The 25590-nt window shown below is 46.0% G+C and overlaps 1 protein-coding gene across 2 annotated transcripts in view; it reads right to left on the bottom strand.

Moving 5' to 3' along the window:
* Window positions 1–25590, bottom strand: part of PHLDB2 (pleckstrin homology like domain family B member 2) — a 491624-nt gene that overhangs the window by 333267 nt on the left and 132767 nt on the right. The gene's annotated exons all lie outside the window — the stretch shown is intronic.

Below are 25590 nucleotides of genomic sequence, written 5' to 3'. Positions count from 1 at the left end.
CGCTGTAGGATAGGTAATAGTTTAATTCACTATCGAATACCTTCCCTACTATCCACAGGGACTGGAGTTGGAATAGTAAATTAAATTATTCACTATCCAGCACCCCCCAACGCAAGTCTTTGTAACGACTTGCGTTGAAAAACCTGCGTTGTAAAGGCATACATCCATGTAAAACTGGGGTGGAAAAGGACAGTGGTATAATTTAATGTAAATGATTATGATATTCACAAGTTCAGTTCACCTATGGCTCATTAATGCACCACTATACTCTGGATATTTGTGAGAATCATAGGGGGATAGAATTTCACCCACTTGGAGTAGCATGCTTCTTTGTAAGAAACTGTAAGCCAAAGACTTTTCAGTAGAGAGTATTTATATCCTCTTTTGAAGTGATTTCTTCCAATATTTTCTGCCTTAGTTTGCAGTTCAAAGAGACAAAACGGATTTGAGGATTTCCCCAAAAACATTATTGGCCATTTGGCAAACTTAGTCAAACACCCCCATGCCCTCTTGCAACCAATTGCTTGATGGATGGATATTGTTCCCTGTGCATGAATTAAATGCTGACTGCTTTGCTCTGGGGCACGCAATACATCTGGCCCAGTGATAGGAACTTGAATTCCTGTGTGACAGTATTTTTCGATTAAAAATGCAATGTGAGGAGATACCTCAGTAGCTTCTAGTCATGATCCACAAACCCTCGCTCAGGAAGCACAACAGTTTTTAGTTTTATAGTAATATATGTCTTAACAAACTGAACGGTAGCATCTGTGGAAGTGACCCCATCCTCACTGTATAGCCTCTGGTGATGGAACGTATGAGCTCATGATCACTGACTTGCTCTCCCTTGTCGTTAATAATTTTCTGTATGATAAGAGCATTAGATCTGTCCTTAACCCTAAAGGAGAATATTCACTCCATTTCTTCACTATTTTCAAAGGTGGTTAGTTGTTTAGCTCAGCTCTGTTTAACTGACCTATCGAGTAGTCTTTCCATAAGGGTGGCCTGTGCGATTGTTAGTTGATCTGAAAGTGATAAGAACATTCCCCAATCTTGACTAATTACACTCTGTGCCAAGTGGTGTCCCATAGAGACAAATGAAGAACACATCCAAGCCTCTGCCTTACCCTGCTCCTTCCATAGATATGTAAAGTATTTTAAGGTATGCCCACAACAGAAGACTTTAAGTGCGTCCCATATAGATAGAGTAGAGACCATTTAATTATTCTCCTCCAAAAACTCCCTCACTTCCCTATTCATGGAACGAATAAAACCTTCAACAAGAAGAAGTCTGCTGTAAAAGGTCCAGTTGCAAGGCCGAAAAGGTTGCAAGGAACACTCTAGACGAAGATACAGGGACAGCGAGTTATGGTCAGAAATAACCCTTGAGAAGAATGTTGAGAAGTGGTAACAATGAATGGCTAGCAGGGGACATATAAATCCATAAAAATGAATATGAGGGGCTGAATAGAAGGTAAACCCAGACTTCCTAGGATGGCAGCTTTGCCAGACATCTGCAAGGGCCTAATAGGCCATTAATTCCTTCAAAGCCTCCATTGAGCGCTTTTTCTCATTAGGAACTGTAGTCCATGCCCCTACACAAGAGGAGTCGAGCCAGGGGTGAAGGGTAATATTAAAGTCACTACACACGATCAGAGGTTCAGCTCATTGACGTAACTCAGCCAAAACACCGCTAAAGACCGTGGGTTCATCCATATTAGAGCCGTTGACTATACATAATGTAAAATGAACACTCTCCTTGGTGATCACCTTGACGAGACATTGGCCATCCAGATCTGAACTATGCCTAGTCATAGCCCAGCTCTTTTCTGCACCAAAAGTGCTACTCCCCTCTTAGCAGCGGTAAAAATAAGTGGTACTGTGGACTTAATAGCCTAAATCATCTAGCAGAGAGATTTGGGTCTTGGAAAGGTGAGTCTCCTACTATCAAATATTATACAGAAGGAAGTAATGTAGTGTTGGACCCGGCCTCGTGGCGTGGTCCTCTCTGATCCCCGCAACCCCAGAACTACGGATGGAACTGATTCCCGTCCACCCAGAACTGTGCATGACACCTCTACACCGGATCTGAGACGATCTCCAGACCGCGTGCCTGCACCCGTGCACGTGACCGTCAGACTCCATGTTTGGCCACCCCGGCTGGCCGGCCGCCTTCTTCCCTTTCGGCAGCCCCTGGCCGCTCCTGGCTGCAGCTAGGCGTGCATGTCCGGCGCGCCCAGACCCGCCCGGGGGGGTGAACGACTCACCAAGTACCCGAAACCAAGACTTCCATCACACCTCCGGCCCCCTTCCGAGGAACTGGTTTCCCTCACACCTCTGGACTATCTGAGGTTCCGTGACAATTGTAAGTGGTGTTTTCGACTCGCACGAATATAGTCGAGTCTGGTATCTATGAACCGCAAATGACGAGTTTAGTGGGTGTACGCAGTTTCGCTGTGCTAAACCTAAACCGTTCGTCTTTTGCGTGGGTATTTCTATCTGTACCCACGGGTTCCATCTTAGATACGGCATCCATTTTGTCTCTTGCCCTCAAGTAGCCAGCGAACGGACGCTGTCCGCTTCGCGACCCTGGGACTCCCAAGATATTTGCGGAAGACACATGTCCTTTGTAAGTGTCTTTATGATGAGGGGGATGATACTGTAAGGCAGATGGCCCCGCTCGAGGCTCATCATGCCGCACGGACTTATTGTCTCAGCCGTGCATCTCATTAGGCACGTCCCTTTGATGCCTGTAGCTCGTGTTTCCCGATACCTCCCTTTTACACCCTTTCCGATCTCCCCACTGTCTCCGTCTTCCTCTGCACCTGTCTTTGTTCCTATTTCGATCTGTTTTACTGCCGATTGGAATGCACTAATGTTGGGAAGATGGGTTTTTACAGTTGGGAACCGCCAAATGTTTCCGCACTTATGTTCCGGACCTTATGTGTATCAAAGTGACCAAAGCGACCCCTCTCGGGGCTAATTGTGGGAACCGGGTTGTAAACCTTTGTATACCATGTTGTCCTATGGGTAAATTCTGTATAAAAGGAGCGATCCGCAGAACCAATTTGAAGCAGACACTCTGAACTACACTGGTTGTACTTCCGTGATCTCTGTGTTTCCCTGCAGTAAATAAACCTTGAATCTTTGACGCCGAAGGAAGTGTCCCGTGTCTCTGTGATTAGTACGCCGGAGCAGGTTACCCACGAAGGTTTCAGGTGTTGTGCCCTGGCACCGCTGGGTTCTAAATAACCCAGTCCTTCAGTTGGCGCCCAACGTGGGGCTGCATCAGTGGTACCGGTCCAAGCCCGACGATCGTGAGGAACTTCGCGTGAAATCTCCGAGGGAAGGTGCACCCCGCTTCATCGATCCTGTTGTCGAAATAAGTGGCCCGAAGACTTTTCCCGCGAAGATTCCCGCCTCCTGACGGCTGCGACGGACTGCTGCCCTGACTGTAGACCTGTTTTGGCGCCTGGCGTAGACCTTGGTAGAGCGAGACGATTGACGGGCCTTCCTGGTGACGCCATCGATCTTTGAGTTAAGTATTTGTGGGTCGCTCCCAGAGTCCTTAGTTGTTGACACTTTAGCGAGTGTTTTTGTTGTTGACGCTGTGTGAGTGTTTTTGTCGGTGACACTTTTGCTAGCGTACTTTGTTGTGTTGTTTGACGACTGCAGCCGCCAAAAACCGAGGGTTTTGTTCTTTGCTGGGACTTGGTAAATCCCGTAACCCTTGAAGTTTGTGAAACTCGGCTAGTGTGCAAGATGCCTGGTCGCAGTACTTTGTTTAGTTGTTTCAGACCTTGTGGTACGGATTCCCGACTGGAGGACTCGTGTCCGATACCTCCGGTTGGAACTCCCACTTATGAGCTCTACAGTAAACATGGGCTAGGCCCGATTACTTTTAATGATTACTGGATCAAATACACGAAGAAGGACGGTGACCTTCGTTGGCCACCTCATGGTAGCTTCGAGGCCCCGATCTTAGATAATCTAGAGATTAAATTGTTCGAAAGAAAGTCAAGGCCGGCCATGTTTGATGCCTTTCGGTTGTGGCGTAAAGAAGCCCGACAGAAAGAAATCAGACAGACTAAACGAAATCAGCGAGATAATGTTGCTACTATTGTAAAGAAAGCAGAGCAATTTCAGCGCGACAAGGAGGATAAGGATAAGGAAGTGTTTGATAGACTACAGCGTATGACCGTAGATAAATGTTATCCCGCTTTGCCTACGGAGTCGGAAAAGAAGGAAGAGTCAGTTGAGGATCCTTTAATGTCTTATCTAATGAAGTCGCCACCTCCGTACGTACAGGGTACCACAGCCCTTGTGATTCCCCCTGTACCTGTTCCTGCACCTATTCTTCCTTTGCCTGTTCCTCAACCTGCACCCGTTTTTCCGACTGTTCCTGCTCCTTTGACTGTTGCTATTCCTACTGCTCCTCCGCTTCCACATACTCCTGCTCCCGCTACTGCTCCTGTTTTATTAACTCCTGCTGTTGCTACTGTTTCTACTCCTTCGCTTGTTAGCCCTGTGTCTTATACTTCTCCCTCTACTCGTTCTCGTACTTCCCCTCTTGCGGCTAGCTTCTTTCATTCGCTCGGACCTGTTCTTGGGTTTGCTGGTTCCGATGGTCCTCAGAGACGTAGTCAGCTTCCTGGTAATAGGGAACGTGCTTCGCTATATAATATGGCGATGGGTTGGATGACGCACCCTCTTAGAAATCCACCTCGTATTGTACTCGACACGTTTTGTCAATTCAATGTCCCAACCCAAAGATACGTGTTCGAAGAAATGTGTAAGGTTTTGCGTGATCAGATATCGGCCGATGCACCTGACGAGGTGTTGACCGCTTTGTCTGATCTACAGCTTCAGTTTTCGGCTGGACTGATAGTGGATACCAACGTTCGACGAGCCGTTGAGCGGTTGCTATCTTTCCGTCCCACTCCTATACCTCAAGCCCTTTTTGTTGAAGATGTTGAAAGACGGACAGATGAGTCTGGTCAATTTCCTATGCGTGAGGTTCCACCAGTGTGGATGCCAGGCGATCCTACTGCTAACCCCATTATTCCTCCATATTTCCAGAGAGTGTGGATACATCTCCCATGGAAACGTTCTGAAGTACTGCAGGTGAAGCAATCTTTGCCTGACCCTCGCAAAAATCCTGCAGGGTATTATAAAGAATTATCGCAGCTCGTAGATGCTACTGTAATGAATCTTGCTGATATTGACATGCTGTTTGGCAATGTTGTACCGCAACCGGTATGGGCTAAGATTCGTCAGGAGAATCATCCGAATGAATTAGGTGGTGCTTGGGCTGCCATTGTTGCGGCCGATACGCGACAAGTTGGTGGGGCTAAGCCTGACCAACTCATTACTGATCTTCCTCAAAGAATAATAACGTTAATGAAAACTCTTATGCCAGCTATGAGAGTGAATTGGGATAAATTGTCAGCGTGTAAACAGAAGAAGGACGAGAGTGTTTCCGACTTCTTTACGAGGTTCGAGGAAGCATTCATTGACCATAGTGGACAGGATATGGGTACCGAGGGTGGTCAGCGATTGTTTGTGGATAAATTTGTTTCGAACTTATTGCCCGATTTGAGCGATAAATTAAAGAATTCGGAAAGTGCATGGGCCGTTTCTACCTCAGCTCAGATATTGGCTACAGCGCAATATTACGAGAATAGAGAGAAAGAGGAGAACGACCGTGCTGATAAAAAGACGAAGGAGCTAAAAACTAAAGTGTTGCTGCAACAAGCATATCCTCCGCATTCAAATCAGAATACATCCCAACAGAATAGATCGCAGTCGCAATCGAATCGATCGCAGTCGCGTAATGATTCCTCCTCCCAACGATCATCGTTAGGGTATAATCAATGTGCTTATTGTAGACAGGAGGGACACATAAAATTCAATTGCCCTGTTCTGAATGATCGCAATAGTGGTAATTCGTCCAAAGGAGGTCGTGGTGGTTCTCATCAGGTATCACGTGGTAGGGGTCGTGGTGCTCAGAATGATCGTTCTGATAACTCCTCTAATTCTAATAATTGTTTCGATCAACGTGGATCATCGCAAGGACGATCTGCACAGTACAATGTAGACGATTATTACGTCGATCAGGGAACTGACGACAGTAATCACTAGGACAGCCAAAGACAAGGAGAGGGAGTAGTATCAGTTCCGGTTGATCAGAGAGGGCCTTACGTCGCAGTTGCTACATCGGGCGTCGTTGAGCCTTTTCTGTTGGATACTGGTGCAGCGAAAAGTTCTATTATGCATTCGAAACTCCCTGGCGCACCTTTGTCTGGCTTAACAAATGTTTCCGTTGGATTCTCTGGCGCCCCCGTTAGCAATCCAGTTTCGCGCCCTTTGCCCCTTACAATTGGGCCACGTGAGCTTCAAGCTCCGTTGATTTTGACTACTGGCTGTGGTGAAAATCTTTTGGGCCTGGATTTGCTTAAACGTTTGTATGCAACTTTGTATTGTTCTCCTGCGGGTGTAAAGCTTACGTTGGGAGAGAGGGTTGTCTCTCCCATGTATTTGTCTCTCGATAAGCTTCCACCGGAATTGAGTTCTCTTCCTGCGTCTTTGTGGGCAACGGGTCCAAATGACGTGGGCCTGCTTGACATCTCCCCATATGTTGTTCAGTTGAAATCTAATGTGCGATTGCCACGTATTCCCCAGTATCGTATCTCTCTTGATGGTGAACGAGCACTGTTAGCGATCATCTATGATTTGATCGAGAAAGACGTTATTGAAGAAACACGGGGAAACGTGTGCAACAGCCCTGTACTGCCCATTCTAAAACGTACTGATCCTTCGAAACCACCTGTTTATCGTTTTGTTATCGATTTGCGGGAGGTGAATAAAATTGTGATTCCTCAGTTCCCCGTTGTGCCTGACATCACGGCGCTACTGACTCTGATTCCAGCCTCTGCATCGTGGTTTTCGGTGATTGACTTGAAGAATGCGTTCTTCAGCATCCCGATTGCCGAGGAGAGCAGAGACCTTTTCGGTTTCTCTCTTGGTGGACGCAGCTTCCGGTTTAAACGCGCTCCTCAGGGCTACTGTGAAAGTCCATCAATTTACAGTCAAGCCTTGAAGGGTCAACTGGATGCGTTTAAGTTGCCGGCTGGTGCGGCCTTAATCCAATATGTCGACGACTTATTGGTAGCTGCAGATACTCAGGACATTTGCAAAATTGCTACGGTGTCGTTGCTGCAACATCTCTGCGAGTTAAATCACAAGGTGTCATCTTCTAAACTCCAATATTGTTGTCAAGAAGTAACCTATCTAGGTCACTTATTGTCAAAGGAGGGAAGGCGGTTGACCCCAGAGAGAATTGCAGCAATTGCGCGAATGGCTGTGCCAAAAACCCAAAGAGATGTGCGTGCCTTTCTAGGTATCACGTCGTACTGCAGGCAATGGATTCCAAACTTTTCATTGCTAGCGAAACCATTAGTGGCGCTTACGTGCAAGGATGTTTCAACTCCTTTACCATGGACGGAAGAATGTCAGAAAAGTTTTTCTGAATTGCGTGATTCATTGTGTTCGGCTCCTGTGTTAGGTACTCCTGACTATAGCAAGCCGTTTACATTATATGTTCACGAGAGGGAAGGTTGTGCGTTGAGTGTCTTAACGCAACCTTTTGGTGGTAAGCAACGTCCATGTGCATATTTTTCCTCGACCTTGGACCCAGTAGCTAGAGCATTGCCGAGTTGCTTGAGAGCAACAGCGGCAGCTGCGGTCTCTATCCGACAATCAGCAGGATTGGTCATGGATAATATGCTTACGGTGATGGTTCCGCATGCAGTTGACACTCTTTTGAATCGTACGAAAACCCAGCACTTGACGAGTGCGAGGTTGTCTGGGTACGAGTTGACGCTGTTGGCAAGCCACATTCAGATAAAACGTTGCAATGTTCTGAACCCGGCAACTTTGTTACCAATTAGCGCAGAGTCAGATGAAGTAGCGGAACATGATTGTTACTTGAGGACGGAAGAGGAAACAAAAGGTCGAGTGGACCTTAAAAACACCCCATTGGAAGACCCAGATGGTACATTGTATGTGGATGGGTCGTGTTTTAAGTTGCCGAATGGCGATGTGACTACTGCTTATGCTGTTGTAACGTTGAATACTGTTGTTGAGACTGCAAGGTTGAATCAGAATTCTGCCCAGGCTGCAGAGTTGATCGCTCTCACTAGAGCGTGTGTGTTAGCGGAAGGGAAACGTGTGAATGTGTTTACCGACAGCCAATATGCATTTGGCGTCGCACATAGTTTTGGACGGTTGTGGAGAGAGAGAGGTTTCTTGACGTCGCACGGTACGAAGATTCAGCATGGCCAGCTTGTGAATGATCTTTTGGATGCACTTACGTTGCCTAAGCAGGTAGCGATTGTTAAATGTAGTGCGCATCGTAAGGTGACGGATGATGTTGGTCGTGGTAATGCGTTTGCGGATGAGATTGCTAAGGAGACTGCCCGGAACCTTAGCACTCGAATGTATGTGACGAGTTCGGTTAGGTGGCCTACAGAGTCGAGCATGTGTGAGGACACTATCGAAAGTGTGAAAGAAATTCAGAATGAGGCCACCGAGACTGAAAAGGCGAAGTGGAAAGAAAGCACGGGAAAGTTGGATGCGAATGGTTGTTGGATTGATTTGTCGGATCAGAAAAGATGGTTGTTGCCCGATGCGTATGTGCTGGCCGTTGTGACAATGGCGCATGGGTTAGCACATATTAGCGCGAAAGGTATTTGTAAGTTGTTGTCTCCTGTGTGGAAGAATGATGGTATCACGAAATGTGCTGAACGTCTGGTGAAGAATTGTATGGTGTGCATGATGTACAATCCTGGCAAAGGAACCCCAACTCCTCCTGGCAGTTTTGCTCCCCCTTCATGTCCCTTTGAGGTGATCCAATTGGACTTCATCCATATGGAGCGATGCAATAACCTGAAATACGTTTTAGTTGTGGTTTGCGCATTCTCCCGATGGATCGAGGCCTATCCTCTCAAAGACAATACTGCTTTGTCTACTGCGAAAATCCTACTGAAGGAATATTTTCCTCGGTATGGAATGCCTAGAGTCGTGTGGTCAGATAACGGAAGTGAGTTTGTGGGAAGTGTGATGAAGAGTGTGTGTAAGGGCCTTGGAATTAATCAGAAATTCCACAGCGCCAATCATCCCCAGTCAGCTGGTTTGGTTGAAGGGTATAACGGCACCCTTAAACTAAAACTAGCAAAGATTCAGGCTACGACTGGTCTCTCATGGCCTGACGCTTTACCCTTAGCGTTACTGTCAACTAGGGCGACTGTACACTCCCGAGTAGGGCTTAGTCCCTATGAAATAGTGTTTGGTCGTCCTGCGAATGTCTGGGGGGTTCCTAGGCCAGGTATTTTCTGTGATCTTGAGTATCCAATGCTGATCGATTATCTTCATGACTTGACTGCTAAACTGAGGTTAATTCACCAACAGGTTCACGACGCACTGCCGACGCAGACGGAGGGTCCAGGCCACCAGCTCCAGCCCGGAGATTGGGTGGTGACGCGGAACTTTTCGCGCAAAAACAACTTGGACCCGAGGTTTACTGGACCTTACCAGGTTCTCCTTGCCACGAGGACTGCTGTTCGTCTTGAGGGACGGAAAAACTGGGTGCACGCCACCCACACCAAAAAAGTCCCTATCCCTTTGCCGGCAGACCCGTGGGTGAGGAGAGGCATTGCATCAACTGAAACCGAAGGATTGCTGGCGTTTGTACCTTTTAGCGACGCACAACCTGTCGGAGAATCCTCAGCGCAGCAGAAAGACACTGTTGAACAATTGTCATCAAAAGACTCAAGACCAGAACACTCAACTGATCAGCAGGACGCTGTCTCTTCAACGGATCCTTTGTTCGACGAGCAGACACGTCCTGGGAAAACCCGATACTTTTTGCGATCTAGCACTAAAGACTAATAAAAGATCCTGCTTTGCTGTATTGACAACTGCATTATCCCGTTTTCCGTGATCAGTTTTGAACATTCATATTATTGTGATTATTCCTGTGTATATACATTGAGCTTCATTCCTTATACTTTTTGCTTCCACAGCCGAGAGACATTGTTTTTGTATATATATATATTGTGCATTAAAGGCCGTAGGGCCGCGCGCGTACTTCCTTCTGGATAGTAGGTCTTGACGCTAGGTTAAAGACCGTCGATTCCTGGGAACTCCTAGGGATTGACTACTGCTACACAGAACGAAGTGCGTCAAGAAACGTTGCGGACGGTCGTAGGGAATGGCATTTTCGAAGCTGATGGACTTGGAAGAAGCTCAGATACAAAGATTCAAGCTGCAACAACTTAGTCGTACGAAATGTTTTATATTTCAAGTGTTTGTGTTATTCTTGACTGTTTCTGCACTCTTGGCGGGTGGGGTGTATTATATGACCTCTGGTTTTCTATCTCCTGTTTTACCTACTCCTACACCTGATCCTAAACTTACTACTGTTGTTTCTCCCCATTCTTTTCATGTCTTACCCGAACAAGAGCAGGCTAGACGTGCAGAATTCCGCAATAATTCCTTTATTCAGCTCCTTCATCAGCATCAGTTAGTGGTTAACACTACTAATTGTTGGGTGTGTGGGTTGATGCCACATACTACGGATAAGGGAATTCCATATCTGGTGTTACCGTATAGCTCCCAAGGGTCTGCTCGAGCATTTCAAATAATGTTTCGAAGCGCGCTAGGTTTCCACCCCATTCGAGAACCACGTTCCCCCTACTCTGGTCCTACCTCGTATCAAAAACCTTTGTCGATAGCAATAGAGGACTTAGACAGCGATATCTATGATCCCTCACTTATTCCCGAAGAAGAGGTACAAGCTTACAGGGTCCTGAGTAGAGGCGAGTATAGTGTGTTCACGAGTGAAAAGCAGCTTAAAAGCTCACCTCCGATATGGGTCGTACCCCACATTGGTAATTTTTGTCTGATGGGTCGTGGCCGAAGATCGAAAGCCCGACTTGGAGAGAGTGCTTGCACTGAAAATTACATTCTGCCGATGGTCTCGTCCCCTGTGTTTCTGGCTGCCAAGGGTACCTACTTTATCTGTCATGATCGTGCATATGCATGGTTGCCCGCTGACTTCATGGGCTCATGTTTCATTGCAAATCTGTTGCCTCCGACGTTCACTGTAGATGCCGATTATCACAAAACTAGAGTTGTGAGAGGTGTAATTAGCGAAGAGGATACTGCCGGTCAAGAGGCAGGAGACTTTTTCAAGGGTTTCCTCCCGTTTTGGGGACCTATGGTTAATAGTAGGAACCTAAGACAGTTGACTCGAGTGGTAGAATCGACAGCTAATATTACTGCCAGTGCCCTTGGTAATATCACCACAGAACTTCAGGCGGATAGACTCATGACGTTACAAAACCGTATGGTTTTAGATGTCATCTTAGCAGATCGAGGTGGGGTATGTAAGGTGATCCATTCGAGCTGCTGCATTTTCATTCCAGATAATGCTCCGACTGTCTATCAAGCCATCTCTAAGTTGCATAAAATCTCTGAATCCATACACGTGGATGTAGGGGATTGGACGCTACTTGGGTGGTTTTGGGGCCTAATGTCGACTTGGGGTTGGAAGATTCTGATGATTATCGGAGTTGTCGTGGCGTTCCTGTTCACGTGTTGCCTTTGTGTGCAGTGCGGTCCTGCCTTATGTGGCCTCTGTGCTACAACGTGTATGAGACAGCCACCTGTTACCAAGGGAACTCGGTTGGACAGAGCTATGTTACAGCAACATCTGGATGGTCTGATGAATATCGAGTATGATTCCGACTAGTGCTTGCCTACATGAGGGCAAAAGGAGCGTCTGAGGTTCCGTGACAATTGTAAGTGGTGTTTTCGACTCGCACGAATATAGTTGAGTCTGGTATCTATGAACCGCAAATGACGAGTTTAGTGGGTGTACGCAGTTTCGCTGTGCTAAACCTAAACCGTTCGTCTTTTGCGTGGGTATTTCTATCTGTACCCACGGGTTCCATCTTAGATACGGCATCCATTTTGTCTCTTGCCCTCAAGTAGCCAGCGAACGGACGCTGTCCGCTTCGCGACCCTGGGACTCCCAAGATATTTGCGGAAGACACATGTCCTTTGTAAGTGTCTTTATGATGAGGGGGATGATACTGTAAGGCAGATGGCCCCGCTCGAGGCTCATCATGCCGCACGGACTTATTGTCTCAGCCGTGCATCTCATTAGGCACGTCCCTTTGATGCCTGTAGCTCGTGTTTCCCGATACCTCCCTTTTACACCCTTTCCGATCTCCCCACTGTCTCCGTCTTCCTCTGCACCTGTCTTTGTTCCTATTTCGATCTGTTTTACTGCCGATTGGAATGCACTAATGTTGGGAAGATGGGTTTTTACAGTTGGGAACCGCCAAATGTTTCCGCACTTATGTTCCGGACCTTATGTGTATCAAAGTGACCAAAGCGACCCCTCTCGGGGCTAATTGTGGGAACCGGGTTGTAAACCTTTGTATACCATGTTGTCCTATGGGTAAATTCTGTATAAAAGGAGCGATCCGCAGAACCAATTTGAAGCAGACACTCTGAACTACACTGGTTGTACTTCCGTGATCTCTGTGTTTCCCTGCAGTAAATAAACCTTGAATCTTTGACGCCGAAGGAAGTGTCCCGTGTCTCTGTGATTAGTACGCCGGAGCAGGTTACCCACGAAGGTTTCAGGTGTTGTGCCCTGGCACCGCTGGGTTCTAAATAACCCAGTCCTTCATATCCATGGGGGCTGGTTTTGATCACACCTTTGGACTCCTAGCGAGCTGGCTCCAGACCTTGATGGGCGTCTGGGATCCCCTGGACGCACGGTCCAAAGCATCAAAGAACCAGCCGCCCAGACAATCGGCCGCCTGGCCCTCGGACCACCGGCCTCCTGCCTTTGAGAGTCCGGACATCAAAGGGCTTCTGGACTATAAGACAGCCTGCCTCCCATCCAGCCGACAGTTGTATCCTGGACAAGAAAGCCCTGCTGATCTGATCGCGGCTGACCTTGAGGAGAACAGACTCTGACCCACCGAGCCCTGCTGACGTCGTCGCAGCTCATCCTCGAAGCTACGGAACTGAACCACCGAGCCCTGCTGACGCTGTCGCTGCTCCCTCTCGAAGAGTAAGACCTGAACCATCGGAGCCCTGCTGACCTCGTCGCGGCCCCCTCTTGAGAACGAGAGACTCTTGCTACCACCCTGAGCCCTGCGGACGCTGTTGCGGCTCCACCTGTCTACGAGCACTACGGAGTACTCCTGACCAAGCCCTGCTGACCTCGTCGCGGCTTAAAGAAACCTCTGGTCCGGCTGGACCATCGACGCTACCCTCACGACAACCTTGAACCGAAGTGAGTAGGACAGCAAGTACCATCGCCAGCTCCCGTATCCCCCAGTTCGAGGATTGAGAACTGTGCGCAGGGTACGCTGCATACCGACTGGCCCTCTAAGACTGTCCCACTTCCCCGTTCCCTTGTTCACGAGACATTCGCGATCCCTCGATCGCTGTGTGTTGCTACCTATTTTACTTGATAAAGTTCATACTTGATAAAGATTCACAGTGTGGTGTCCGGTCGTAAGTGTGGTGTGTCGACAGTGGGTACGATCAGTCCTCCCCGGCGAGGACCTTCCCTCGATAAGACTCGGCAGGAATTGTGGGAGAGGAGGGTCTCGGGTGGTTAAGAGAGCAGTCTTGACCCCTGGGGTCACCGCCTTCCAACATGTAGTTCCTCCCTTATTAGTTTACTTTTGTGGGGCACCTTGATGCCCTTCACATTCCAAGAAAGGATATGTACTTGCTGGACATGGCTATCAACAAGATTAGCCTTTATCATGATCTATCCAATGCCGGACAGACCCTGAAAAAAGACAAAAAGACATCCTCCAACTCTGAGAACTATTCTCATTAAAATTCAGAAAGCTATTGATCTCCTCCAATTTTTCTTCTTTTCCCCCCGCAACCTCTGCCCAACTTTTGCTCCTCATTTTAATGAAAAAAACCAAACCCACTTTGTGACCCAGCCCCAGTGAAAAACTCCCCCAGCCACCCCCGACATGAACCCCACCCACCCAGCCAAAGGTCAAGCAAGGGCCATCTCCCACCCCCTGAAGAAAATCATCATCATCAAAGAATCTTTAGTTCGGCTTTTTTGCCTTAAAAAGAGTACAGAATAAAACATATACAAGGCTGGAACACAATTCATTGGAATAGTAACCTTAGAGACAAAATCATTCGTAAAACATGATTACAGTAAAACAATCTTGCCTTATAAAAGACTTTAGCATTCAATAGCAATCAAACATCTACGTTTGGTCCACATAGCCAGCAAGAACTGAGAAACTGCGAATACTATATGCCTTGATGTATCTATTTTTAAAATTCTAAAAGCATATTTACACTATACAAAACCCAAATTTTTACAGAGAGGCACTAGCCAATACTTCTTAGGTTAAGTGTAGGCTGGACAAAAGAACAATACATGAAGTTCATCTTCTAAGTCACAGCTACACCCTGGACAAATCTTAATGGAAATAGTTGACCATTTACTCGTAAAAGCTCTTCAGGGTAGCGTACCGTATCGCCATTGAAGATAAAGTTTCCTCGATGCAATAGGATATATGACATCCAAGAAGTCCTCAAAGGAATAAAAATCTTTAAATGTTAAAAAGGAGTTAGTTAGGGTGCCTACGTTAGGAACGGACAGGACAGCAGTAAGTTTCTCATCCATAAAAATCTTGGTAAGCGACTTTCGCGAGACCTCCTGGCAGCTCCTTTCCGGGTCATACCACATGTCAGGCAATCCCAGTGTTAAGAATTCCTGTTTTAGGAACCTAAGCCAGGGTATTTTTACTGCACTATTACTGCTTAGTATTTCCTGTAGTTCAGCAATTCTGGCATTATCCAGAGCCTACGCCAGAACCTTAGGGGTTTAAGTGCTAGTTCGGCTTCAATAGGTCTCAGGCCCAAGTCCAACCTTAGAGGTAATAGCGGGGTACTTTGTGGGAGTGCCAATAACTGTCTGATACATTTAGTTTCCGTTTTGGCAATTTCGGGCCTACATGAATGCCCACACAACTCCCCCCCCACACAAAATTGCAGCCCTCGCCTAAGTCTTGTAAATCTCCAACGGTGGTTTAATGGGTTTATATGTAGACGTGATGGAGAGCTTGAGAATTCCCCATGCAAGCTGGGCCAGTTTCATTTGAGATTTCATTTGTTGGGGGCCCCAAGACAGGTTTTCGTTTATGGTTACCCCCAAATACTCAAAGGTCGCTACCCTTTCTAGTCTCACTGTGCCCAGTCTAGGATTCGAACGAGTAGATGCCGGAGGGTTGAAGATCATGAATTTCGTTTTAGCAACATTAATCTCCAGACCACGGCATCTACAGAAATCCTCAAAGCCGTCCAGCACACGCTGAATCCCCATTGGAGATTTGGAGAGCAGCAGGGTGTCGTCTGCGAACATAATCGCCTGCACCCTGCTCCCTGCCAACCTTGGCGCATCACTATTGGGGACACTGTCCAGATGTGAAATTACGTCATTAACGTAGAGGCAGAACAGGGTAGGTGCCAATACGCACCCCTGCCTGACCCCCCCTGCCAACGGGGAACCTTGATGTCAACGCCCCATTCCTCCCGCATCTGACCTGCGCGAAGTTCCCCTCATGCAGCCTCACCAGGACTTTCAGAAGTTGTTGTGGGACACCCAAGTTTTGTAGCACGGTCCAGAGTTTCCCGCGGGGCACTAAGTCAAAAGCGGAACGGTGGTCCACAAACACCATATAGAGGCTGCCACCCTCTATCTTCGCCACTTTCCAGAATAGTAATATTAGGCGGAAGATTTGATCCATGGTGGAAGTGTTCCTTCTGAACCCAGCTTGGTACGGACTGAGGACTGCGTGCTCCTCCATCCAGTCCTGTAGGCGATCTAGAATGAGCCTCGCAAAAAAAATTTGCAGGACATCGATGAGGCTAATAGGCCTGTAGTTGGCCGGGAGCAGAGGAGAGCCCTTCTTGAAAATAGGCACTATCTCTGCTCCCAGCCAAGTACAGGGAACCTCCATGCCCCTCAAGACTGCATTGAAGACGATACAAAGGTACGGGCCCCAAATCCCAGGTTGATGTTTGAAAAGGTCTCCTGGCAATTTATCAAGACCCGGGGCTTTTCCTGCTGCGAGTTTGGCTATTGCATGGCATACTTCCTCTAGGGTAAATTCTAGGTCGTCATGCTGGTTGTTTAGAGCTGGAAGTATCGGCGTCATTTCCATACCTAGATCCCCTGAGTATAGGGCCTTGAAGTGGTCTTCCCAGACATTTGCCTCGATGTTTGGTTCAATGGCAGATTTTGGTTCTCCACAGCCTGTGCTGACTATTGACCAAAATCTGCGAGCATCCCTTTGGTCTAAGGCACAATATAAGTTAGTCCACTTATCAAGATCCCACTCTTGCTTGGCGTATTTCATTACTTCTTTATAGTGCAATCTCTTAGCACGAATAAGAGGTTTATTGCTGCCAAGCATTAGGGCCTGGACCAGCTCTGACTTAGCCGTTCGACATGCGGCATTAACCATGAAGATGCAGGGGCCCTTTTTCTCTGTTTGGCCACCTGCAGATTAAAAACAATGACTAGGGTGGAAACTAGGTTCAAATGCAGAACCTGCATTTGTCCATTAAAATCGGGAGGCAGTTGTTGGGCGTTTAAAGCATCAACCTCCACGAACAGGGGGAGAATTAAATTATATAATTTGGATAGTTCGTCTGGGGGCGCCACTATCTTTTCCCACTTAACCCTACGTCTGTCATTTGACAATATTGATCTATCTGTTAAATCTTCAGGGTCTGCCAATACATTCGTTCTAAGACCGGGAAAAACCATCTCCAGGCTTAGAGCGTTATGGTCGCTGTCGACCCTATTAATGACCTCAAAGTCGATAACCTTGGACCACAGCCGCGTCTCGACCATAATATAGTCTAGGCGTGACTCTTGCCCCTTTTTGTTAAACATACACCTTGATGGAGTATTAGAGTGAGTGCGACCATTACAAGCCCTAATAGAGTGGTTTAAAGTTAGGGCCGTTATCTGGATCGCTAGAGGGGACCATGTCCTGGGAAATGGAGATTGGCTTGGTGGGATGGCCCAAAAGTCATCCTCCGCCATAAGAGCACCTTCATTCATCCCCTGTAGGGGCTCATAGTGGCAATTTGAAGAAAAGATATCAGAACCTGTAAGTAGCCATTAAGAGTGAAGCCGTCCCCGAGGGGCCCAGAACCGAAAATCTAAAAATCATGGACGATGACCTGAAGGCTCAAAATCCCTATGAACAAAAAAGAGAAAGAAGATAGAAGCAAGAACAAGGAAAAAGAGAGAATAAAAAACCTCCACCACACCCCGTTTGCTTTATATTGCGAGCAGATATTAGAGAAAAAACAAGCATTTGCAATGCAATAGGTCTCGCATTAGGAAAGTTTGAGCTATTGGTATTGTAAATGAATTTTTTTAATTTATGTTTTGTTTTTGAAAATAGCGAAATTATTAGCTTTGTCATTTACAATGCCAATAGTTATAACTTTAGCAAATGTGACACCTATAGTATTTGTAATGCAATATATGTTGTATGTACGTGACTTACATGTATTGATATTACAAATAACAATGGGTTTTAATTTTTTCAATAATTAATACTTAAATAAAAGTTATTGTAATTTATAATGGCATAGCTTAAAATTTTGTAAATAACTTTTGTGAAGATTATGTTCAGTGTATTTTATGGTGATGAAAATCCAAGAACAGAAGTGAAATATTAAGATATTTTTGTTATATTTGTAATAAAGCTTTAAACATTGAGAGAACATATTTGAAACAGTTGTTGTTGAATGGTTGCACAGATTGATGCTGTGGTGGCTCTTGAGTGATGTTGTGATGGTGAAGGAGTGATGCTGTGGCGTTCAGTGATGCTGTGGTAGAGCATAGTGATGTTGTGGTGCCCCTGAGTGATGCTGTGGTGGTGCTAAATGATGCTGTATGCTATGCTATGTTTTGTTTTGCTATCCCATGTTTTGTTTTGTTATGCTATGCTATGTTTTGCTATCCTATGCTTTGATTTGTTATGCTATGCTGTGTTTTGTTATGCTATGCTATGTTTTGTTATGCTATGCTATGTTTTGCTATGCTATGGTTTGTTATGCTATGCTATGTTTTGTTGTGTTTGGTATGCTATGCTATGTTTTGCTATGCTATTATATGTTTTGTTTTGCTATGCTATGTTTTGTTGTGTTATGCTTTGTTTTGCTATGCTATGTTTTGTTATGCTATGCTATGTTTTGTTGTGTTTGGTATGCTATGCTATGTTTTGCTATGCTATTATATGTTTTGTTTTGCTATGCTATGTTTTGTTGTGTTTTATTATGCTATGCTTTGTTTTGCTATGCTATGTTTTGTTATGCTATGCTATGTTTTGTTGTGTTTGGTATGCTATGCTATGTTTTGCTATGCTATTATATGTTTTGTTTTGCTATGCTATGTTTTGTTGTATTTTGTTAAGCTATGCTTTGTTTTGTTGTGTTTTGCTATGTTTTGTTATGCTATGTGTTGTTGTGTTTTGTTATGCTATGTTTTGTTTTGCTATCCTATGCTTTGTTTTGTTATGCTATGCTATGTTTTGTTGTGTATTGTTATGCTATGCTATGTTTTGTTGTGTTTTGCTATGCTATGCTTTGTTATGTTATGCTATGTTTTGTTATGCTATGCTATGTTTTGTTGTGTTTTATTATGCTATGCGTTGTTTTGCTATGCTATGTTTTGTTTTGCTATGTTTTGTTATGCTATGCTTTGTTATGCTATGTTTTGTTATGCTATGCTATGCTAAGCTTTGTTTTGTTATGCTATGCTATGTTGTGTTTTGTTCTGCTATGCTATGTTTTGTTGTGTTTTGTTATGCTATGCTATGTTTTGCTATGCTTTGCTATGCTATGTTTTGTTATGCTATGCTATGTTTTGTTATGCTATGCTATGTTTTGTTTTCCTATGCTTTGTTATGTTATGCTATGCTTTGTTTTGTTATGCTTTGTTTTGTTATGCTGAGGGTGTGTGAGGGTGAGTGAGGGTGAGGGGGTGTTAGGGTGAGGGTATGTGAGGGTGAGGGTGTGTGAGGGTGAGGGTGTGTGAGGGTGAGAGGGTTGTGAGGGTGAGGGGGTATGAGGGTGAGGGGGTATGAGGGTGAGTGAGTGGGTGAGGGGGTGAGGGGGGTGAGGGTGTGAGGGTAAGGGTGTTTGAGGGTGATGGTGTGAGGGTGAGAGGGTGAGAGGGTGTCTGAGGGTGAAGGAGGGTGAGGGGGTGTGAGGGGGTGTGAGGGGCAGCGGGGTGAGGGGGTGTGAGGGTGAGTGAGCATGACAGGGTTGTGAGGGTGAGGGTGGGTGAGGGTGGGTGAGAGGGTGTGTGAGGGTGAGGGGGTGTGAGGGTGAGGGGATGTGATGGTGAGGGTGTGTGAGAGGGTGTGTGAAGGTGAGGGTGAGTGAGGGTGTGTGAGGGTGAGGGTGTGTGAGGGTGAAGGGGAGTGAGAGTGAGGGTGTGTGAGGGTGAGGGGGTGTGTGAGGGTGAGGGGCAGCCACAGTAGGTAGTAGGAGTTCCTGCAGGGCTGTGATGTGGAGAAGCGAATGTGAGGGTGTGTGTGAGGGTGAGGGTGTGAGGGAGGGTGAGGGGATGTGAGGGTGAGTTGATGTGAGGGTGTTTTTCTGTACTCTTTAAATATATGCCCGTGTTTTGCAGCGTTGTAGACTTGTTCCCTGGGTGCACGTGTTTGGGTGGCCGTTCTTTGTGCCATCGACATAAGTACTCCATGAGGAACTTACAAGGTCAGTGGGTGGTAGCCTTTCAAGCCCTTGTTTCTAGTTAAGCGGGCGGTCGGAGAAGAGGGTGCCTTTGTGCATGGCTGTGTTTTGGGGGCGTTAAGAGCGCAAGTCATCCTCGATGTTGCTGGAGCATTTTGTAGTCGTTTGGTGTTGTGATCAATGTGTGCTGTAAAAAAGACGGGCGTGCATCTTTTTTGCCCGGCATTGTTTAGTGTTATGTACACTCCTCGAAGGCGTATGCAGACAGGCGTTTTAAAAACTTGTGCTCCAGTTGTTGTTGATGCGGAGATTCGCTTCTTGTTAAAACCTGTTTTGATGGTGATCGCCCAGTTGGAGACCGTGGCTGCCTTTCTGCTGAGCTCTGAGGGCATCGGAAGAGAGCGGCTCCTTCCCACTGTGATTAAACAAACATATGCCCCTTTTTTTGTTGATGTACTTTGGATGGAAGCCCTAGAGCGATGGCGCTTGAGGCCGCGTGGGGTGGACGAGGCTCGGGACGGTCAGTGGGCTGAAGCTTTTCACAATAAAACATGGCAACTAGATGGCAGTGAGTATACACCACTTTAAACAAGCATGCAGTCAGGCTGATACAAAGAAGCCTCTCAGAGCAGTGAAAAACAAGCTCTCAGCATTGCCTTGGGAAGGGGAGCGGGGGGAGCAGAGCAGATTCCTTTGAAATCTGATGGGGGGGTAGGGGAGCGGATCCTTTGAAGTCTGATGCCGAGGCTCACAAGCTGATAACAAATGGTGTGTGATGTGATGTGCACGCGCCTGGCTCGCATGAACTGTATAAAATCCACTGTTTGGGTAGACTTTTTGGAAGCCTACTATAATCTCGCCTACCATCCCTACAGGAAGGAATAGACGAGACCTAAAAATTGGAACACTTTTGTGAAGCGTATATCTCCCTAAAAAGGAAAAGTCCACTAGAAGAGGTTCGTAGTTGGGATGTAGAAGAGTCTGTCAATATGTCATTAAACTGGCTGCTATTTCTGCAACTACTCTACAACCCTCAGGGCTTCAAAACAAAGATGTACTTGACCTTCATACTTCAAGTGCAGGAAAGCCGGCTCCATTAACAAAACAGTGTCCCCAAGCTTTTAAAGAGCAAGGATATGCTCCTAGAGTTGTTACAGTTTAACCACTGTTATGTGGCAAAAATCAGAAAGGACAAAGAACTCAACTTGCAAAGCTATGATCGATGACCTTGGACGGGTTACCCAGAAAATCTCTTTCCTCAATAAAAAGTTACCAACTCTAATCAGTATTGCCCATTGATAGCAAGGCAGTGGCCCCTCCTTCTGGAATGCCAAGGACCCTAAGATTATTCCAGTAGGATCTGTTCTCCACGACCTCAACCCTAGATGAAAGTGTAACCAGCTGAGACTCATGCTGTGAGGATTGTGTTTTGACTTCCCCCAAGACCAAATGCAGAGCTGCCTCAACGTTACCAAGGCATGTGTAGAGAATATCCATATTCCTAGAAAGTTTCCTCAGGGCTACTTACGCCTTTAGGTCAGCAGTTTTTAGTGTAAGCGAGTCCTTATGATACTCTTCCATGTATTGTTTCAGGAGCTCTTAAATAGACTGTCGGACTCTGTTGCGCCTAGCCACGCCCAGCCTTGCCTTCCCGGAGGAGCAGACAGGAGACGCAGGAGACGCAGCCTGTAGAATCGAGTAGGATCGTAGGAGCCGCGGATTAACGCGAAAGTACGAACACACAGAGCGGCACGGAGTAGAGTCACTGCAAGCCGTTCGGCAAGTTACCGGCCGCCGGGAGCCCAAATACTGCAAGGAAGCGTGCCGGTCAAAGGGGGAAATAATATCAGAGACGCGGACGCTGTGCGTCCAAAATACCCCCGGAACCATTTTTCAGCCTTCCCCCACTCTGCAACCATCAGCCACGTGAAAAAAGCAGCGTGAGCGCTATAAAGTCACTGGCAGGACTATTAAAAGATATACCAGAGGCACGCCGGTCAGTGGTTCAGCAGCGGCGGAGGGGGGGGCCCTGCCCAGACCCCGGATGGTATAAATTGAACCTCTGATAGCAGGACTGCACCCAGTTAGTACCCAGGGCACCTGAGGTGCAAGGAGCCTAGGAGAAAAGGTGCAACAGCAGGAGAAATACCCCGGAGAGGAAAACAAGAGCGGCAAGGCAGGCTGGCAGACATAAGGCACAACAGAGGTAAGTGTAAGAATTGTGTATACCTAAGAGTCATACTTGAACAGAACTGCAAAATCATTTCTAGCAGCATCACAGTAAAAGACATTACAGCCCCATAAGATGGCACCGAAAAAAGGGCAAAAAGTGCGCAAAGATGATAGCTTAGGGAAAAGTAAAGTAATGGAGGACTCAATTTCACTGGAAGAGACCCAGGAAAGCCAGACCTCTGCTATGGACAACAGCAAGGGGCGACGTAAGAAAAGGAAAGTAAAAAGGGCAACCAAAAATGTACCGGAAGCCAAGAGGGACTGCACTAAAATAATCACTAAACAGAAAGATAATCTGGCAGCTTCCAGCTCCATAAAAGACTTTGTTGGGAAATACTACAAATCTATAGAGCCAATAAACTTGGAACAAGCAGAAGACGAGGAACTAAATGGCGTGAAGGACAGAGAAGAGACGGGGGCAGAAGATGTGAACCAAAGAAGGAAAGAAGTGGGAGAACTTCCCGATGAACAATCTATAGATATAGAGGAAGGAGGGGAGGACGCAATATTAATAAACCTTACCCTTCTGAGCCAAAACCTTCAAATAGCAGCGCCTCTGCTCTCTTCATCTCCAAGAATGTTCTCGCTGCAACCTACTGAAATAGAAATTCAAAAGGGAAATGAAACTCAGAGTCCGAGTTTGGTCTGGAGAGACGCAAGAGATCAACAACGGCAGGAAGTGAATCCCCCAAAAAAACACTCAGAGCAGGACATTGGAAGAACGGAAAATCAAGCAAATCCAGAAATAAACAATCCACAGGACTCGTTCCTTTCTGTAACCCCCACATCTTCCATGTTGGAACTAATACTGATGCTACAGAAGACACTCCAAGGAATTCTAGAAGTATCATTATCAAATAATGGAGTGTTGAAAGCACAGAAACTTTTCCTAAAAAAGATTGGCGAAGAATTGGTGGGGATTAAGAGCCGACTGCCAAATATGACAGTCACTCCACAGCCTATAGAAGAAAATATAGAGAGTGACCCCGCAGACGCAGTTGTGGCAAATTCAGTAGTCATACCCCAACCAATAGAACAAAGTACAGCAAATGAAGTGGCAGAGGCACCAAATAATGTATACATTTCTAGACACCCAATGCTGATAAAAAGGCGAGGAATGTATGCAGTAGCTCCCACTAGAAAGAGGGATGGTAGGAAGCGGGCCCTGCCCCATTCGACAAAAAGACAAGGGAAGAGTCCAGAGGGGGAATCACAGCCAGGCTTAAATGCATTAGCCCCAATTTATGTACCGATTGAACCCCCGCAATCAGTATCTAAAATAACAACGACCCCGTTAGTATATAGGAAAAATGGGAGAAGTAAGGGACTGAAGGATAAACCTCCAACAACTTATACTAAAAAACAGAAAGTAAGGATAGCTCCAGGACAACCCAAAAGTGGCCAAAGAGTAGTTAGCCCACACTCACGAGAATTATTAGAAGTGGAAAGCCATGGGCCACCACCAGGGAGAATAAAGTGTAGACAGTTAAATTATGAAACGCCCAGGAAAATATTAGAGGAGGACAAGAACAAGTGGGTATACTTGGAAGAACTACAAGCTGTGAAAAAGGGAAATGCGGTTAGAAATACGAATCCCTTAAATAGGGCACAGATTCTGACCGCTTTCGCCAAATGCAGCAGCCTGAGGGAGATTAGTACAAGGGATCTAAGCCAAGTTGGCTTCGAAGAAAATAGAAACGGCAAAGAAATAACTAAAGTGTCACTGCACTCAGACCTGGTAAAAACGGCAATCTTAAAAGCCACCAGTGAGATAAACCAAATGGGTATAAGGGTAATACCAGAGAGGGAAGTGAAAGGCCCTCCGGGCAGTACCTTTCTAAAATACCACGCAGGTCTGGGGAGGAGACAAGTAAAGTTATGTAGAGAAAATCCAGAAAACCGGAGCCGTATGAATATAGTGATAAACAATGCAGGAAATGATACCACATGGGACAACTGGTCTTTAAGTAGTAGTAATGTGGGAGATCTAAACGAGTATTATACGGAGGAAGGGGTAGAAGATGGAGGCCTAAGTGAGGTAGAATAGGATGGGGGGGTGCCGCAATGTCTAAGTCTCCTAACATGGAATATAAATGGCTTAGGCAATGAACTAAAGCGCGAATACATCAAAGAAGTAGTAAATAAAGTGGAAATTGCCTGCCTACAAGAGACTTGGACATGCGACGAAACCCCAATCATCGAGGGTTATCTACAATTAAACTGCCCAGCCACGAGAAAAAGATTTGGTCGTCCGTCTGGGGGTCTAATGATACTAGTCTCAACAAATGTATTGAGAGAAGTAACTTCACTTAAAACGAAATGTAAATGATCCTAGCTTGTAGACTAGAACTGTTGACCTTGGAAATGAATTACAAAATGTTGACTGTGATGAATGTATATATGTAGTGGGATAACACAGTAGAGTATGAGAGGGAGATGGGATATTTTAAGGAGGACATGGATCTATTTTTAGAAATATATGCTTCAGATACATTGATAATTATGGGAGACTTTAATCATAAGCTAAATCCAAAGAAGGTTGATCTTTGGAATAGAGAACTGTTAGAAGAGTATGGAATAAACCACGCCAGTTTCCCAGCAGGTGAACCCACGAAAAAGGAATCAGAACTAATACATCTCCTAGGAGGTAGGGGTCTCCAATGTCTGAATGGCAGAATGAAGACAGACTGTCCAGCAGGGAAGACCTTTAAAATAGGCCTACAGAACTGCCCAATTGATTATATGTTTATGCCAGCCTGGAATTTCCATCTAGTACGGGATTTTAAAATAGAACAAAAAGAACTGAGTGACCATTAAGCCTTGCTCCTAAGGATATCTGGGGGAAATAAGATGTCTAGAAGCAAAGTGATCCCACAGGAGGTCGAGTACCCTAAACGGGTAACGACACGACTTACTGAGGAATACCAAGAAAAACTGAAGGCAATGCAAGCAAAGGTGAAACTAGGACATTTGGAAGGTAAAAACCTGGAATGGTATATAGAGAAGTTAGATCAAGTAGTCCAGTGTCTAAAAATAGAATTAAAAAAGGACAAAAAGAACAACCCAAAACCCCCGGTCAGCCGAGTGAAATGGTTCTCGGCTGAGTGTCAATCTAAAAAAAGGGAGATACGAGCAGCACAAAGAAGACAAAAAAAGAACTTCACCTTGGAGAGACAGAAACGTATAAACAAGCTGAAAGCAGTTTTTAGAAAAATAGTAAGTGATGCAAAGAGGTCATATAAAGAAAAATGCTGGCTAAACTTGCTAGAAGCAACTGAGGAAAAAAACTTAAGGAAATTCTGGAAAATTGTAAAGGCAGCCTCTGGTCCGATAGACGGAGAAATGAAATGTGTGGTCAGTGAGGCAGCCTGGGAGGAGTACATAAAGGAATTGTATGGGGTACGACCTCCCCAAAACCATGTAGAGCCCCAAAAATGGCATGAAATATCTGAAGACCTCAAATCCGAGCTTAACGAGAAGCAAGTAGAACAGGTAATAAGAGAGCTT

The sequence above is a fragment of the Lissotriton vulgaris genome, chromosome 8, assembly GCF_964263255.1.
Source record: "Lissotriton vulgaris chromosome 8, aLisVul1.2, whole genome shotgun sequence".
Taxonomy (NCBI): Eukaryota; Metazoa; Chordata; class Amphibia; order Caudata; family Salamandridae; genus Lissotriton; species Lissotriton vulgaris.
This window is presented reverse-complemented; position numbering and strand designations above follow the sequence as displayed.